We start from the raw sequence: 12,500 nt of genomic DNA on the forward strand, positions 1-12,500 counted from the left end.
TCGGAAGCTAAGCAGGGTCGGGCCTGGTTAGTACTTGGATGGGAGACCGCCTGGGAATACCAGGTGCTGTAAGCATTTTGTCCACGAGGGTGTGCTCTTGCACTATTTCATCAGCAACACTGCCTTGTATTAAGCATGTAATGATGAATTGACTAAATGTCTGTTTTATCAGACTCACTTTGACTATATATGTTGTAGCAAGAGATTGTTTCTTGCTTACGGCCATACCAGCCTGGGTACGCCCGATCTCGTCTGATCTCGGAAGCTAAGCAGGGTCGGGCCTGGTTAGTACTTGGATGGGAGACCGCCTGGGAATACCAGGTGCTGTAAGCATTTTGTCCACGAGGGTGTGCCCCTGCACTATTTCATCAGCAACACTGCCTTGTAGTAAGCATTTAATGATGAATTGACTAAATGCAGCTTCCTGCCTTTTTAATAGGATCAAATTTCCTTGTGTTTTCAATTAGCATCTGCCTTGTATTTATAAGACAAACAAGAATATTGTTGCTGAATGCAGCTTGTGTGTGCTTTGTGCTCCTTTGCCCTGTTCAAATGATGAAAGGAAATAAAGTTTGTATTTTATCCAACTACCTGTGCTAAAAAGTGATGGGAACAGTGTTTGTAATTTCTTCTACATTTTCAGTGACACAAAGTTCAAGCTGCTTATCTAATTGGTGAAAATGCAATGTCTGTTTATCACACTCACTTTGACTATATATGTTGTAGCAAGAGATTGTTTCTCGCTTACGGCCATACCAGCCTGGGTACGCCCGATCTCGTCTGATCTCGGAAGCTAAGCCGGGTCGGGCCTGCTTAGTACTTGGATGGGAGACCGCCTGGGAATACCAGGTGCTGTAAGCATTTTGTCCACGAGGGTGTGCTCTTGCACTATTTCATCAGCAACACTGCCTTGTATTAAGCATTTAATGATGAATTGACAAAATGTCTGTTTTATCAGACTCACTTTGACTATATATGTTGTAGGAAGAGATTGTTTCTCGCTTACGGCCATACCAGCCTGGGTACGCCCGATCTCGTCTGATCTCGGAAGCTAAGCAGGGTCGGGCCTGGTTAGTACTTGGATGGGAGACCGCCTGGGAATACCAGGTGCTGTAAGCATTTTGTCCACGAGGGTGTGCTCTTGCACTATTTCATCAGCAACACTGCCTTGTATTAAGCATTTAATGATGAATTGACTAAATGTCTGTTTTATCAGACTCACTTTGACTATATATGTTGTAGCAAGAGATTGTTTCTCGCTTACGGCCATACCAGCCTGGGTACGCCCGATCTCGTCTGATCTCGGAAGCTAAGCAGGGTCGGGCCTGGTTAGTACTTGGATGGGAGACCGCCTGGGAATACCAGGTGCTGTAAGCATTTTGTCCACGAGGGTGTGCCCCTGCACTATTTCATCAGCAACACTGCCTTGTAGTAAGCATTTAATGATGAATTGACTAAATGCAGCTTCCTGCCTTTTTAATAGGATCAAATTTCCTTGTGTTTTCAATTAGCATCTGCCTTGTATTTATAAGACAAACAAGAATATTGTTGCTGAATGCAGCTTGTGTGTGCTTTGTGCTCCTTTGCCCTGTTCAAATGATGAAAGGAAATAAAGTTTGTATTTTATCCAACTACCTGTGCTAAAAAGTGATGGGAACAGTGTTTGTAATTTCTTCTACTTTTTCAGTGACACAAAGTTCAAGCTGCTTATCTAATTGGTGAAAATGCAATGTCTGTTTATCACACTCACTTTGACTATATATGTTGTAGCAAGAGATTGTTTCTCGCTTACGGCCATACCAGCCTGTGTACGCCCGATCTCGTCTGATCTCGGAAGCTAAGCAGGGTCGGGCCTGGTTAGTACTTGGATGGGAGACCGCCTGGGAATACCAGGTGCTGTAAGCATTTTGTCCACGAGGGTGTGCTCTTGCACTATTTCATCAGCAACACTGCCTTGTATTAAGCATTTAATGATGAATTGACTAAATGTCTGTTTTATCAGACTCACTTTGACTATATATGTTGTAGCAAGAGATTGTTTCTCGCTTACGGCCATACCAGCCTGGGGGCGCTAATCCTTGATTGGAGAAGTGACGACAGGTGCGAGTAATTGAGCTGTGAGTGTTTGCTTGAGAGTGTTTGCTCGAGAGCTATTTTCGTTTCTTTTTTGGATTTTGCAATATAATTTATTGTTTTTTCATTTGGATAGTTTTTAGTTTTGTTTAGTTTTCCCCCCCTGCAGTTTTGCTGCCTGGGGGAGGTTTTTTCGCTTTCATTTTTGATTCACAATGACGGACAACATGGCAACGACAAACGGAACGGACAAAGACAACGAAAATGCGCAATGGAAGGAAAACGAAAAAGGAGGAATGAAATATGGAAAAGAATACACGGTGGCAATTGAGTTGGTGGGAGAAGAAAAGGTGACGACGATGGAATTACTACGAGCAATTAAGGAGACGTGTGGAGAGGTGGTGGGATGCCGAATGAAAGGAGATAAGAAATATGAAATTACGATGAGAAACGGAAAAGGTAAAGAACGGATAATGGACGGTATATGGATAAAGGACAACAAGATACTGGCGAGAGATGTGAATATTAATGAATTGGTGGTGTCTTTTATGAATCTACCGGTATATATAGAAGATAAAGTGATACTGGACAAGTTGAGAAGCTGGGGAGTAACGGCCGTATCGGAGATAAGGAGGAGAGTTTGGCCTGGAACGGAGGTGGTTGACGGAACAAGGTTCTGTAAAGTTAAATTTACGGAAAAAGTCACATCATTGCCATATTCCACAAAAATTGAGACGCTGGAAGGAGCTGAATACTTCAGGGTGATCCATGACAAGCAGGTCAGAGTTTGTCGATTGTGCATACAACCTGGGCACATAGTTAAAGATTGCCCTGAATTGAAGTGTTTCAAGTGCGGCAATCAAGGCCATTATGCGAGAGAGTGTGTCGGAGAGAAGGAAAGGAATGTTTGTGGTAGATGCAGAAAGAGATTGGCGGAATGCAACTGTGGAGAAGTTATGACTGAAGAGGGGAGTCAAGTACTATTCGAGGAAGCAGTTGTATTGTCGGAAGAAGGAGAAGAAGATGGAGGAGATGATGTGGTGGAAGGTGGAGAGACGGAGGAAGGAAGAAGGGAGAAGAAGGAAGACCAGAAGATTAACGAAATTGGGAGCAGCATGGATTCAGAAATAAGAAGATGGAGTTTTCAGGAGGAGGGGGGGAGTGGACTGGGGGGAAGCTCGGGGGACTCACAGGTTTTAGGGGAAAGCACAGCACAAACAAGTAACTCGGGGGGTGAAGAAATGGAGAGGGTTTTAAGTTTAATGACAATAACAGAGACGGGTATGAACACGGGGAGCACAACGACGACAATATATGAGACGGAGATGAACACGGGGAGCACAACGAACATTCCAGAAACGGCGATGAACACGGGGAGCACAACGACGACTACACATGAGACGGAGATGAACATTCCAGAATCGGTGATGAACACGGGGAGCACAACGGACGAGGGTGTAAAGAAGAAAAGTTGGCTGGATGAAATGGACTTGGAGGAGATATCGGACTCGGATGATGGGGAAAAGTTTGAAAGAATGAGAGGAGGATACAGGAAGAGGAAAGCAGCGGAGGGGGGGGAGAGAAAGGGTGGAAGAGGAAAGAAACTGGATAAAAGGTAGAGGATAATGAAATTATATTTTATAATTTTATTATTTATTAGTATGGTAACAATAATGTCGATAAATGCGAATGGGTTGAGAACAATAGGAAAATTTAATAGAATAGTACACATAAAGAATTCTGATATTTTATGTATTCAAGAGACGCACTGGGATAATATGTGTGTTTTAGAAATTCAGAAAATATGGAGGGATTTTATTTATGTAAACAATGGTAGGGGGAATTCATGTGGGGTTGCAATTTTAATAAGGAAGGATGTAGTAGAAAATGTGAAGAAGATATATAATGATAATAATGGGAGGATTTTAATTTTAGATTTTGAATATATGAGTAGGGTTTTTAGGATTATAAATATTTATGCGCCGAATAATGAAACAGAGAGAAGGAATTTATTTTTAGAATTAGCGAAATGGTGCAAGGGAAACTGTATTTTAGTTGGGGATTTTAATGTAAAAATGGATAGACTAGATATGACAAGGGGAGCTATTTTTAGAAGTGACGTATCTAGGGGGGTTTTAAGGAAGATGATGGTTGAAAACAATTTAATTGATATATGGAGGGAGGAGAATCCGAATAAGAGAGAATTTTCTAGAAGGCAGGTGGTTTTAGGGGAATTGAAACAGACACGGATAGATTTGGTTTTAGTAAATGAAGGGTTAAGGAATTTTATGAAGGATATTAAATATATTTTTACAACTTTTAGTGATCATGCTGGGTTAACATTTTCGGTGGGGTTAGATAAGGAAAGGAAAGGGGGGGGAATATGGTGTATGAATGCAGGGTATCTAGGTGATGAGGAATACGGGAAACAACTTAAATCTTTGATAGAAGATGAAATGGAGGATAGGCAAAAAGGGAATGATAAGTGCAAGTGGTGGGAAAATGTTAAAGAAAAAATAAAAGTTTTTAGTATTAGATATGCAAGGAAGAAGAGGAGTAGGATGACAAGAGCAGAAAATTATTTAAGAACAAAATTGAATGAAGAAATGAAGAAATGTGATAGTGATCCTGATTATACTATTGAAAAGTTTTTAGATTTAAAAGAAAAATTGAGCAAATGTGAAATAGATAAGTGTAAGGGTGCAATTATAAGAAGTAGGGCAAAATATGTTTTAGAAGGGGAGAAATGTACGTCGTTTTTTCTTGGTTTAGAGAAAACTAAACAGATGAAATCATATATTAGTGAGATTGAAAATGTAAAGGGTGAAGTGGTAATTGATTATGTGGAGATATTAGAAACGGTACAGAATTTTTATAAGGATTTATTTAAGAAAGGGGAGGTGGATGAGGGGTGTGTAAAAGAGATTTTAAGTAGTGTGGATGTGCAAATTGGTGTTGAGGATAAGCAAATGTGTGATAGGAAGATAACAATGGATGAAGTGAAAGATGCAATTAAGGGTTTACAAATAAATAAAAGTCCTGGAGTAGATGGACTAATTGCAGAGTTTTATAAAATGTATGAAAGTATTTTAGCACCTATTTTATTAGAAGTATATCAATATATGGAAGACAATAATACTGTTTCAGATTCCATGGTGACAGGGCTGATATCGATTTTATATAAAAATAAGGGGAGTAAATTGAAATTAGAAAATTATAGGCCAATTAGTTTATTAAACTCAGATTATAAGATTTTAGCTAAGATACTGGCAAATAGGATGAAGATGGTTTTAAATGATATTATAGCACCTACACAAAATTATACTGTGCCTGGAAGAGATATAGCAGATACCATAACTACACTTAGAGATGTGATAAATAAAATGAATAGCGATAAGATAGGGGGAATTGTTTTAAGTATAGATTTTAATAAAGCTTTTGACAGGGTGGAACATGATTTTATGTTTAGGGTACTGGAAAAGTATGGGTTTGGAAATGGAATTATAAGATGGATAAAATTATTATATAGAAAGGCTAAAAGTAGGGTTAAATGTAATGGGATTTTAACAGATTCTTTTATTCTTGAGAGATCAGTGAGACAGGGGTGCCCTTTATCAGCTTTATTGTTTGTTTTATCGGTAGAACCCTTAGCGGCATACCTTAAAAAAGATCATTTTATAAATTGTGTAGAGACTCCGCAAGGAGGTTTTAGTTTAATTCATCAATATGCAGACGATACCACAATTACAGTCAGAGATGAGGGAAGTGTTAAAAGGGTGATGGAGTGTTTTAAAGTATATGAGAAAGCCTCAGGAGCTAAAGTGAATATGGAGAAGTCAGTAATAATGTATGTTGGGAAGAATAATGAGGGGACTTTTCCTTTTAAGGTGGTAAATGATTATTTTAAGGTGTTAGGTGTGTTTTTAGGGGTGAAGGAACAAGAAGCTAGGGATCTGACATGGAGTGGGGTTATAAACAAAGTTAGGAAGGTAGTAAATATGTGGAGGGGGAGGGCTTTGAAATTAAAAGGGAAAGTAATTGTTGTAAATTCCTTGCTGATGTCAATTTTTATTCATGTCATGAACGTTTTAGATGTACCAGAATGGGTTTTATCTGAAATGAATATGATTTTAGTTGATTTTTTATGGGATGGGAAAGGAGCGAAAATTTCTTTTAAAACATTGATTGCAGGTTATGAGGAGGGGGGTTTGAAGTTGGTGGATTTAAATGTAAGGAAAAAAGCAATTAGAGTTAAAATGGTACGGAAATATTTATATGGTGAACTAGATTATGGATGGAAAAGATTTTTTAAGGAGTATTTGCAGGAGGTTGGGAGGATGGGGGACAATGGTTTATTGATGTGCATGAAAAAAGAAATGTTAAGTAATATACCATTGTTTTATAGAGAAGTGTTTGAAGCTTGGGGGGAGTTTTTACCAAATATTTATTATGAGTGTACCATTTTAGACAATATTTTAAATCAGCCAATTTTCTTAAATCCCAAGATACAATATAATAATAAGATGTTGTTTTGTAAATATTTTATGAGGGCTGGGATGAGACAGATTGGGGATATTTTATACGAGGTCATTCCAGGGTTCCTTACTGTACAAGCGATTTATGATAATGTTTGTGAAGTGGAAGATGAAATAAGCAAAACTACAGTAGATAATATGTATAAGAGAATTTTAGGGTGTATTCCTGAAGAATGGGTGCTTTTAATAAATACAGAGGTGGTTGAGAGAGCTAAGGGTTTACCGGTTTTATATTATGAAAGTAATGGGGAGAAACATGTTTTATCAGGTTTGAAAGTTAAAAAGATTTATGAAAAATGTATTTTAAGAGAGATAAAAGCTCCTGCTTCAGAAAAAGTGTGGTCTAGGGTATTTGTAAATATAGATGTAAAATCAATATGGAAGAATGTCAATGTCAAATATAATTCTATAGAATGTGAAGATAATGATTTTAAATTGAAACATAATAGGATTTTTACGAACGTGGTTTTACATCAAATAAATAGAGACATTAAAAGAGAATGTGATATTTGTGGTACGGAGGTGGAAAATTTTATGCACTTTTTTATTGAATGTAGTAGATTACAAGGGTTTCATGAGTTTATAAAGGGGCTTTTAGAACAACATTGGGGAGAAGATATTGTAAATGGGATTGAGTGGAGGAGGTTGTTTCTATTTGGTATAAATGGGAAAAGCAAAGTTTTTAATATTAATTTGATGAATTTTGTTCTTAGCCATGCTAGATACGCTGTAAGACAAAGAAGGAATTTAGGACATTATGAAGGGAAAATTGTGAGTGTGGAGGTTTTATTTAAAAGTATTTTAGAGAAAGATATTGAACTAATATATAAATATGGAGGATGTAATTTTGAAAAACTGTTTGTGTGGGGGAGCACTTTTATCGAAATTGATCAAAATGGAAAACTTGCTTTTAATTATTAATTGGTTTTATTTTCTTTTCTTTTTTGATTTTGTAAAAGGATGAATTGTTCATTCTTTTTTATTATTATTGTTTGAATATTGTAAATATTATGTGTTTTTTCATAATAAAAGATAAAAAAATAAATAAAAAAAAGGTACGCCCGATCTCGTCTGATCTCGGAAGCTAAGCAGGGTCGGGCCTGGTTAGTACTTGGATGGGAGACCGCCTGGGAATACCAGGTGCTGTAAGCATTTTGTCCACGAGGGTGTGCTCTTGCACTATTTCATCAGCAACACTGCCTTGTATTAAGCATTTAATGATGAATTGACTAAATATCTGTTTTATCAGACTCACTTTGACTATATATGTTGTAGCAAGAGATTGTTTCTCGCTTACGGCCATACCAGCCTGGGGGCGCTAATCCTTGATTGGAGAAGTGACGACAGGTGCGAGTAATTGAGCTGTGAGTGTTTGCTTGAGAGTGTTTGCTCGAGAGCTATTTTCGTTTCTTTTTTTGATTTTTGCAATATAATTTATTGTTTTTTCATTTGGATAGTTTTTAGTTTTGTTTAGTTTTCCCCCCCTGCAGTTTTGCTGCCTGGGGGAGGTTTTTTCGCTTTCATTTTTGATTCACAATGACGGACAACATGGCAACGACAAACGGAACGGACAAAGACAACGAAAATGCGCAACGGAAGGAAAACGAAAAAGGAGGAATGAAATATGGAAAAGAATACACGGTGGCAATTGAGTTGGTGGGAGAAGAAAAGGTGACGACGATGGAATTACTACGAGCAATTAAGGAGACGTGTGGAGAGGTGGTGGGATGCCGAATGAAAGGAGATAAGAAATATGAAATTACGATGAGAAATGGAAAAGGTAAAGAACGGCTAATGGACGGTATACGGATAAAGGACAACAAGATACTGGCGAGAGATGTGAATATTAATGAATTGGTGGTGTCTTTTATGAATCTACCGGTATATATAGAAGATAAAGTTATACTGGACAAGTTGAGAAGCTGGGGAGTAACGGCCGTATCGGAGATAAGGAGGAGAGTTTGGCCTGGAACGGAGGTGGTTGACGGAACAAGGTTCTGTAAAGTTAAATTTACGGAAAAAGTCACATCATTGCCATATTCCACAAAAATTGAGACGCTGGAGGGAGCTGAATACTTCAGGGTGATCCATGACAAGCAGGTCAGAGTTTGTCGATTGTGCATACAACCGGGGCACATAGTTAAAGATTGCCCTGAATTCAAGTGTTTCAAGTGCGGCAATCAAGGCCATTATGCGAGAGAGTGTGTCGGAGAGAAGGAAAGGAATGTTTGTGGTAGATGCAGAAAGAGATTGGCGGAGTGCAACTGTGGAGAAGTTATGACTGGAGAGGGGAGTCAAGTACTATTCGAGGAAGCAGTTGTATCGTCGCATGAAGGAGAAGAAGATGGAGGAGAGGATGGGGTGGAAGGTGGAGAGACGGAGGAAGGAAGAAGGGAGAAGAAGGAAGACCAGAAGATTAATGAAATTGGGAGCAGTATGGATTCGGAAATAAGAAGATGGAGTTTTCAGGAGGAGAGGGGAAGTGGACTGGGGGGAAGCTCGGGGGACTCACGGGTTTTGGGGGAAAGCACAGCACAAACAAGTACCTCGGGGGGTGAAGAAATGGAGAGGGTTTTAAGTTTATTGACAATAACGGAGACGGGTATGAACACGGGGAACACAACGACGACTACACATGAGACGGAGATGAACACGGGGAGCACAACGAACATTTCAGAATCGGCGATGAACACGGGGAGCACAACGACGACTACACATGAGACGGAGATGAACATTCCGGAAACGGCGGAGAACACGGGGAGCACAACGAACATTCCAGAATCGGCGATGAACACGGGGAGCACGACGGACGAGGGTGTAAAGAAGAAAAGTTGGCTGGATGAAATGGACTTGGAGGAGATATCGGACTCGGATGATGGGGAAAAGTTTGAAAGAATGAGAGGAGGATACAGGAAGAGGAAAGCAGCGGAGGGGGGGGAGAGAAAGGGTGGAAGAGGAAAGAAACTGGATAAAAGGTAGAGGATAATGAAATTATATTTTATTATTTTATTATTTATTAGTATGGTCACAATAATGTCGATAAATGCGAATGGGTTGAGAACAATAGGAAAATTTAATAGAATAGTACACATAAAGATTTCTGATATTTTATGTATTCAAGAGACTCACTGGGATAATATGTGTGTTTTAGAAGTACAGAAAATATGGAGGGATTTTATTTATGTAAACAATGGTAGGGGGAATTCATGTGGGGTTGCAATTTTAATAAGGAAGGATGTAGTACAAAATGTGAAGAAGATATATAATGATAATAATGGGAGGATTTTAATTTTAGATTTTGAGTATATGAGTAGGGTTTTTAGGATTATAAATATTTATGCGCGGAATAATGAAATAGAGAGAAGGAATTTATTTTTAGAATTAGCGAAATGGTGCAAGGGAAACTGTATTTTAGTTGGGGATTTTAATGTAAAAATGGATAGACTAGATATGACAAGGGGAGCTATTTTTAGAAGTGACGTATCTAGGGGGGTTTTAAGGAAGATGATGGTTGAAAACAATTTAATTGATATATGGAGGGAGGAGAATCCGAATAAGAGAGAATTTTCTAGAAGGCAGGTGGTTTTAGGGGAATTGAAACAGACAAGGATAGATTTGGTTTTAGTAAATGAAGGGTTAAGGAATTTTATGAAGGATATTAAATATATTTTTACAACTTTTAGTGATCATGCTGGGTTAACATTTTCGGTGGGGTTAGATAAGGAAAGGAAAGGGGGGGGAATATGGTGTATGAATGCAGGGTATCTAGGTGATGAGGAATACGGGAAACAACTTAAATCTTTGATAGAACATGAAATGGAGGATAAGCAAAAAGGGAATGATAAGTGCAAGTGGTGGGAAAATGTTAAAGAAAAAATAAAAGTTTTTAGTATTAGATATGCAAGGAAGCAGAGGAGTAGGATGACAAGAGCAGAAAATTATTTAAGAACAAAATTGAATGAAGAAATGTGATAGTGATCCTGATTATACTATTGAAAAGTTTTTAGATTTAAAAGAAAAATTGAGCAAATGTGAAATAGATAAGTGTAAGGGTGCAATTATAAGAAGTAGGGCAAAATATGTTTTAGAAGGGGAGAAATGTACGTCGTTTTTTCTTGGTTTAGAGAAAACTAAACAGATGAAATCATATATTAGTGAGATTGAAAATGTAAAGGGTGAAGTGGTAAATGATTATGTGGAGATATTAGAAACGGTACAGAATTTTTATAAGGATTTATTTAAGAAAGGGGAGGTGGATGAGGGGTGTGTAAAAGAGATTTTAAGTAGTGTGGATGTGCAAATTGGTGTTGAGGATAAGCAAATGTGTGATAGGAAGATAACAATGGATGAAGTGAAAGATGCAATTAAGGGTTTACAAATAAATAAAAGTCCTGGAGTAGATGGACTAATTGCAGAGTTTTATAAAATGTATGAAAGTATTTTAGCACCTATTTTATTAGAAGTATATCAATATATGGAAGACAATAATACTGTTTCAGATTCCATGGTGACAGGGCTGATATCGATTTTATATAAAAATAAGGGGAGTAAATTGAAATTAGAAAATTATAGGCCAATTAGTTTATTAAACTCAGATTATAAGATTTTAGCTAAGATACTGGCAAATAGGATGAAGATGGTTTTAAATGATATTATAGCACCTACACAAAATTATAGTGTGCCTGGAAGAGATATAGCAGATACCATAACTACACTTAGAGATGTGATAAATAAAATGAATAGCGATAAGATAGGGGGAATTGTTTTAAGTATAGATTTTAATAAAGCTTTTGACAGGGTGGAACATGATTTTATGTTTAGGGTACTGGAAAAGTATGGGTTTGGAAATGGAATTATAAGATGGATAAAATTATTATATAGAAAGGCTAAAAGTAGGGTTAAATGTAATGGGGTTTTAACAGATTCTTTTATTCTTGAGAGGTCAGTGAGACAGGGGTGCCCTTTATCAGCTTTATTGTTTGTTTTATCGGTAGAACCCTTAGCGGCATACCTTAAAAAAGATCATTTTATAAATTGTGTAGAGACTCCGCAAGGAGGTTTTAGTTTAATTCATCAATATGCAGACGATACCACAATTACAGTCAGAGATGAGGGAAGTGTTAAAAGGGTGATGGAGTGTTTTAAAGTATATGAGAAAGCCTCAGGAGCTAAAGTGAATATGGAAAAGTCAGTAATAATGTATGTTGGGAAGAATAATGAGGGGACTTTTCCTTTTAAGGTGGTAAATGATTATTTTAAGGTGTTAGGTGTGTTTTTAGGGGTGAAGGAACAAGAAGCTAGGGATCTGACATGGAGTGGGGTTATAAATAAAGTTAGGAAGGTAGTAAATATGTGGAGGGGGAGGGCTTTGAAATTAAAAGGGAAAGTAATTGTTGTAAATTCCTTGCTGATGTCAATTTTTATTCATGTCATGAACGTTTTAGATGTACCAGAATGGGTTTTATCTGAAATGAATACGATTTTAGTTGATTTTTTATGGGATGGGAAAGGAGCGAAAATTTCTTTTAAAACATTGATTGCAGGATATGAGGAGGGGGGTTTGAAGTTGGTGGATTTAAATGTAAGGAAAAAAGCAATTAGAGTTAAAATGGTACGGAAATATTTATATGGTGAACTAGATTATGGATGGAAAAGATTTTTTAAGGAGTATTTGCAGGAGGTTGGGAGGATGGGGGACAATGGTTTATTGATGTGCATGAAAAAAGAAATGTTAAGTAATATACCATTGTTTTATAGAGAAGTGTTTGAAGCTTGGGGGGAGTTTTTACCAAATATTTATTATGAGTGTACCATTTTAGACAATATTTTAAATCAGCCAATTTTCTTAAATCCCAAGATACAATATAATAATAAGATGTTGTTTTGTAAATA

General features: G+C 37.5%; 6 non-coding genes across 6 annotated transcripts in view; all 6 read left to right on the plus strand.

Moving 5' to 3' along the window:
• Nucleotides 1–75, plus strand: part of LOC145851925 (5S ribosomal RNA) — a 119-nt gene extending 44 nt beyond the window's left edge. The window contains exon 1 of the ribosomal RNA XR_014373777.1: nucleotides 1–75. This exon is cut by the window's left edge and continues 44 nt beyond it. This is a non-coding gene — a ribosomal RNA (5S ribosomal RNA).
• Nucleotides 76–214: 139 nt separating this feature from the next.
• LOC145851936 (5S ribosomal RNA) lies at nucleotides 215–333 on the plus strand. Its single transcript, XR_014373788.1, has one exon. It is a non-coding gene; the product is annotated as a 5S ribosomal RNA (ribosomal RNA).
• A 409-nt stretch (nucleotides 334–742) lies between these two features.
• Nucleotides 743–861, plus strand: LOC145850681 (5S ribosomal RNA). The gene has a single exon (XR_014372529.1). It is a non-coding gene; the product is annotated as a 5S ribosomal RNA (ribosomal RNA).
• A 139-nt stretch (nucleotides 862–1,000) lies between these two features.
• LOC145851948 (5S ribosomal RNA) lies at nucleotides 1,001–1,119 on the plus strand. The gene has a single exon (XR_014373800.1). It is a non-coding gene; the product is annotated as a 5S ribosomal RNA (ribosomal RNA).
• Nucleotides 1,120–1,258: 139 nt separating this feature from the next.
• Nucleotides 1,259–1,377, plus strand: LOC145851956 (5S ribosomal RNA). The gene has a single exon (XR_014373809.1). It is a non-coding gene; the product is annotated as a 5S ribosomal RNA (ribosomal RNA).
• A 409-nt stretch (nucleotides 1,378–1,786) lies between these two features.
• Nucleotides 1,787–1,905, plus strand: LOC145881658 (5S ribosomal RNA). The gene has a single exon (XR_014393230.1). It is a non-coding gene; the product is annotated as a 5S ribosomal RNA (ribosomal RNA).
• The last annotated feature ends 10,595 nt before the right edge of the window (nucleotides 1,906–12,500 follow it).

This window comes from Salmo salar, chromosome 08, assembly GCF_965601325.2.
Source record: "Salmo salar chromosome 08, fSalSal1, whole genome shotgun sequence".
Classification (NCBI taxonomy): Eukaryota; Metazoa; Chordata; class Actinopteri; order Salmoniformes; family Salmonidae; genus Salmo; species Salmo salar.